This window comes from Callospermophilus lateralis, chromosome 7 (genome assembly GCF_048772815.1).
Source record: "Callospermophilus lateralis isolate mCalLat2 chromosome 7, mCalLat2.hap1, whole genome shotgun sequence".
NCBI lineage: Eukaryota > Metazoa > Chordata > Mammalia > Rodentia > Sciuridae > Callospermophilus > Callospermophilus lateralis.
This window is the reverse complement of record NC_135311.1, coordinates 65,151,143-65,157,142: the sequence shown is the minus strand read 5'-3', so window position 1 is coordinate 65,157,142 and position 6,000 is coordinate 65,151,143.

Genomic DNA, 6,000 nt, shown 5'->3' with positions numbered 1-6,000 from the left:
GAAGTTAATTATATTTCAAAGTAATACTCTAGCCACACTGGAGGGGAAAAGGAAATAAGAGCCAAGGGTAGAAAAAAAGAAAGGAAGGAAGGAATCTGAGTAACTTATGAACAAAATATTTGACTCTGCACCCTGCGTCTTATGCAAGGCAAAGGTAGAGATGAATTACAGATAAGTCTTGAGTTCATTATAGATTTGTTTATCATAGTGTTATAAGAAAAGTAATTATGCAACTATTTTAGAATATATTATAGGATTCAGAAAATGACATGATTTATTGAGAGCTAGAAATTCTACTGAGGAAGAAGGGGTAAAAAAATAAATAGAAGACAATAAAGAATCCTAAGGGGGATGAATTGGACATGCAAATCTCAGATGTGATGGGATGATTTGTCAAATATGTACATGGGGGCTGGGGATGTGGCTCAAGCCGTGTAACACGCACGCCTGGCATGTGCGGGGTGCTGGTTCGATCCTCAGCACCACATAAAAATAAAATAAAGATGTTGTGTCCACTGAAAACTGAAGAACAAATGTTAAAAAAAATTCTCTCTCTCTTTAAAAAAATGTATATAGTATGTTCATACACACACACACACACACACACATATATAATATGATGTGTTTTTTAATTTATAGTTTCATATTTGTATGTGTATGTGTAGACATTTATCTATTTCTTTGTTCTGGCCACTGAAAGGGCCAAGAAGCAAAGATACTATGGTAGCAATGATTACACCTAGTACCTAGATCTTGGTCTTTAATACAATTCAGCTAAAATGAACTAGGGCTTCTCAAAAAAATTGCTAATTTTTGCAGGGATGAAGCAGATTAGATATAAGATGCATCTAATTATGTCAGAAAATAAGGAAGTGCTAAAAAAAATGATGGAGGCCTGCTACTTTGAACACAGGAGTTACCTTGAAGAGGCTCCTACTGACCAAATCTGGAAAAATTTGTGCACCAGAGTAAGGACAGTAATGAATTATAAACCATTGAAGAAATAGAAATTAGGGGCTGGTGGTATGGCTCAGTGACAGAGCACATGCCTAGCATGTGTGAGGCACTGTGCTTGATCCTTAGCACTGCATACAAAATATAAGCAAACAAAATGAAGGCATGCTGTCTATCTGCAACTACAAAAAAAAATACAAATAAATGAGTTTGTACCTATAATAAACAAATACACAAAAATGGCAAAGAGAAGGCTCTGGATTACCGTTGCATGCTGAAGGCCTAGAAGCAAATGTGGAATAATGTGCAAGTAAATCAGTGAAATGAACCAGTGAAGACTGAATCAGACGAGGCTTATCGTTGGATGTTAAATCTGGAGGAAATTTTGATGAGAAACAGGATATTTCTGTAATTCTAAATTATATCCCCCATAGACTTCTTATTAGATACAATGGAGAAAAATAGTAACTTTACAATAAATTGGGAAAAATCTTGAGTTGTCAATCCAAATTAATATCACCTACATAGGACAGATGTATAGCTAATGTCTCTAAAGTGTTGTGTTGAGGATACAACATCTCCTATGTAGTATTCGTATGTAGTATCTCCTATGTAATATATATATATATTTTATATTCATAAGGAAACATCAGATCCACCTAAATTGAGGAACACTTTGTTGAAGATGGAAAGGGTATTGTGTTCACAAAAATGCCAATATGTAAATGACAGAGAAAGGATATGGAAATGTTCCAGATTAAAGGAGGCTAAAGAGAAAATTAAAAGCAATAGTTGATCCTAAACTGGATTTTAAATTAGGTCAAGGTTGGAGAGGACATTACTAAGGATAATCTTGGATCAATATCCAAAACACTGGAATACTATTGGTAAATTAGAGTATTATGTCAGGGTTAAACTTGCTGAAATATATAACTATACTAAGATTGTATTAGAGAATATTCATGGTCTACGGATATATACACTGAACTTTTTTTGGAGTAAAGAGTTATAATTTAAGGCAAAGGGTCTTTAAATGGCTCAGAGGATAAATAAGTAAAAAGAGAGAATGCACACACAAGTGATAAAGCAAAGGTTAAATATTTACAATAGACAAATCTGGATACAGGGAAAGTGAATGGTTATTTGTACCATTTTAATTTTTGCAACTTTGGGCAAAAAATTATTACAAAATGAAATGTTTTCTTTAAAGAGGAAATTTAAAGACCTACTCAACAATGTCCATAGCAACCTTATTCAAAACAGTCCCAAACAAGAAATAACCCCAGTGTCCCTCAACAAGAGAATGGTGAAGAGGTTGTGGTATATCCATATAATTAAACACTACTCCGCAATGAAAAGAAAGAGCTGATAGTATAGCAACATGGACTAATCTCTAAAACATTAAGTAGGTCTGGGGTTGTGGCTCAGCAGTAGAACGCTTGCCTCGCTCGTACGAGACCCTGGGTTCAATCCTCAGCACCACATAAAATAAATAAGTGAAATAAAGGTATTATGTCCAATTACAAATAAAAAATAAATATTTAAAATTTTTTGAGTAAAAGAGGTCAGACACACACATGTTTGTGCAACCACACTACTTGACTCAGTGACTCTAAAGTACAAGAACAGGCAAGAAAAACATGATAGATGTCAGAAAGTGGTTCCATTTGAGAGTGGGGTTAAATCTACTGGAAGGTTCTGGGTTGATAAAATGTTCTATACTTTGGGGTGGTAGTTTCATGGGTATTTACAAATGTTAAGTCATCAAACTGAACATTTAAGGCCTGAGCCTTTTATAATGTGTAAATTCTAACCCCAACCAAATGAATGACCAAATGTGCAAACACACTACTTTTTTTCCATGCCATTGTCTTCACAGCGTAAATAATCATTTTTTAAAAAAAACAGGAAAGAGCTTAAGGTAAATTCAGATTTATAGAAAAGTTATCTTCTTCCTTCTCCCTTTCTTATCTTTTCCTCCTTCTCCTCTTCTACTTTACTCTTCCTTTTTATTTTTCAAATAAGTGTATATTGAACATCTATTATGTGCCAGTGATTGTGCTAAGCATTCTATTCTTTGAGTCCTCAATCAAAGAACCATCTACAACAAGACTTTTTCCAGATGGACTTTTTCTCAAAAAGTGTTACAAATATCTTTATAAAGACCCAAATTTGCTTTGTTTTCAGATTTTACGAGATAGCATGGTTATTTTTTTTTTTTTATCACATTGACTAAATTCTCTGAGAGAATTTCTTCTTCCCCTGAACACCCATCTTTGGGAAGGATGCAATATATATATGGAGCAAGAACGAAAGGAAGGTGTAGTCACATGACTTTTGGTGGCCCATAGAATGGGAGATGTCAATCAGATCACTCCCATAATCTGTAATAATTTCCATGTGAAATAGAATGTTTCAAAAATTAAAGCAATATGTCAGACAGGATAGACTAGGGTTATACATAGTAACTCCCAAATCTCACTGGCCTGAAACAACAAACATGATTTCTTGCTCATATCATATACTTTTTGTTGACTTGCTGTGGGCGTCACTCTACATCATCCTTGTACAAGGACTCAGGCTGATAGAACTTCATCTGGAACTTTACTGGAACCATGGCAGGAGGGAGGAAATGACATATTGTACACAGGCTTTTAAAGGTGTCTATCTGGAACTAACATAGGTCATTGCATTTGCTTCTCTCTAGTCAAAGCCATGGTTGACCTAAGGGAGTTGGGGAAGTACAAGTCTACCATGTGCTTCCAAGAAGATACAGATAAGCTGTTGAACAGCACCAATCACCATCACAAACCAATTTTACCAACCCATTCAACCCTACTTCCCTCCAGAAATCCTTATATAACTACCTAAATATATTATAATGAAAAAATATATTTCTTTGGAGATAAAAATTTGACCAATTATCAAATAATATAATAGTGATTCCAAAATATAGATAGTGATTGTATTTATGTGATGGAACTATAAATGCTTTATTTTCTTCTAATTTTTGGCTTTAACGGGATTATAGATTTTCTAGCATGAGCAAGTAATATCTTTAAAATTAAAAAATCAGAAACTATAATTGCTTAAAGTATATTTATGAGACAAAAGTAACATGTAAATATGTTTATGGCTTATTAAATGAAAAGATGAATACATAAAATTTCATCTATGTTGATAAATACATCTATGATCAGAGTGAAAGAAATAGGTAAGCGTTCGACTGGCTGTATATTAACGAATTTTAGAACTACACAATTTTTAAATTTTTAATGTAAAATAAGTGGTAGGCAGTAATAAAGAGCTATCCCATTTGAGACTAGAACAGGAAGTATGGAAGTAATGTTACTTTCAATTTCTGTGTACTACGATCAAGGAGGGGACAGGCTGTGCCAGAGTATGGCAGAAAACCAAAGGATAAGGAGCAAGGAGACCTGGACTATAATTGTGACTCTAAACTAAACTATTACATGATTTTTTTCAATTTATTTAACCACCCTTGGTCTCATTTACTCATCAGAGAAATAAAAATGTTCACCAGATGATCTATTTTTCTTTTTTTTTTCTTTCTTTCTTTCTTTTTTTATTTTTTATTTATTTATTTATTTTTTTTGAGATTGGGTCTGGTTGTTTTGCCTAGGCTGGTCTCAAACTCCTGAACTCAAGTGATCTTTTTGCGTGCTGGTATTATAAGAACATGCCACTGTGCCCAGATAAGATGATCTCTATATTCCCTCTGAGCTCTAAAATTCTTTAGGTCACGTGAAGTACAAGGGCCCTAAATCCCTATGCAATGGAATGTGAAATATCATACAGAATGCTCTATTTTTCTAATGTGCCCAGCAAGATGATCCTATCACATAATAGGTGTTTAATAAGTGTTTGCCAATCAGAATTCACCTTATTCAATAGTGATAAAAATCCTCCAGGTAGATAGTATTGTTCTCCTTGTTCATTTTAATGCTCATGTAAGGATTGAATTTACATACCCTATATGTTAGAGAATACGCAAATTAATTTCAATGCAGAATCTCTCTTAAAATTCTTAGAAACAGGGTTAACTTTCATCTACAAAGCAAAACTGAACATTCTGATAATGTTCTTATGGAAGACGTCTACTCAAAAGGAACATTTTGTAAGAAGATTACACAGCAGTAGGCACTGTGTTGTTTAATGAAAAATTAGTAACCTGGTCCTTCCTTTTGGGAGACTTGTAGATTAATTGGGAATCAAGTTGTGTATTTATGAATAATGAGAAACACACATAAAGTATGTTATAAAAGCAGGCAAGATTTCAAGGCAAATGCTGATTATTGTCCCTCAATTCTTCAGCCTTTGCAGCTGTCAGGGATTGATTAGGTCCCTTCACAGGTCTCCTTTAAACCAAAGGAGAAACAAGCATTTCTTTCCAATCAGACTGGTTCCTTGACACACTCTGTTCTTTCTCATAGACAAGATTACACCCTTAGTACTTGTTAATATTTTGTTCTGTCCTTTGATTCCTAAACCCATCTTTGTCCCAGTTACTGCCTTGGCTCCCTACTTGTCTTCAAATTCTACAACTTAAAGCTACTTCATTCCAGTCTATTTTAGTACACCAACCCCAACGTCACACTCGAAGGACTTGATTCCCTCTCAGGAAAATGCTCAAGAGACATCACAATACTGGATTCTTTTCCATAGAGAGCATAATCATCCTTAACACAAGAAGCCCAAATAGGTTTTTTTTTTTTTTTTAAATTGCTTACAGCACAGCTAAATTATTGGAAAATATGTTTGGAGGAAAATTCAGCAAATTCCCCAGTCTTGACTGTTTTTAATTATGACACACAGATAATGTTTTTCTTCCTTAAGCTGGATTTTGAATAAGAAGACTTCAATCAAACAAATCACCAAGGACACAGAATTCTAAATTTGCTCAATTTTATTCACTGCTGCTCACCTGTTTACATGCATAGACATTCCCAATCCCATTGCTGCCTCTGCAGGGTTGGGAATTATCATGGGTTAGAGGGTTCATTCAGAAGAATCACTTCTGGGAGT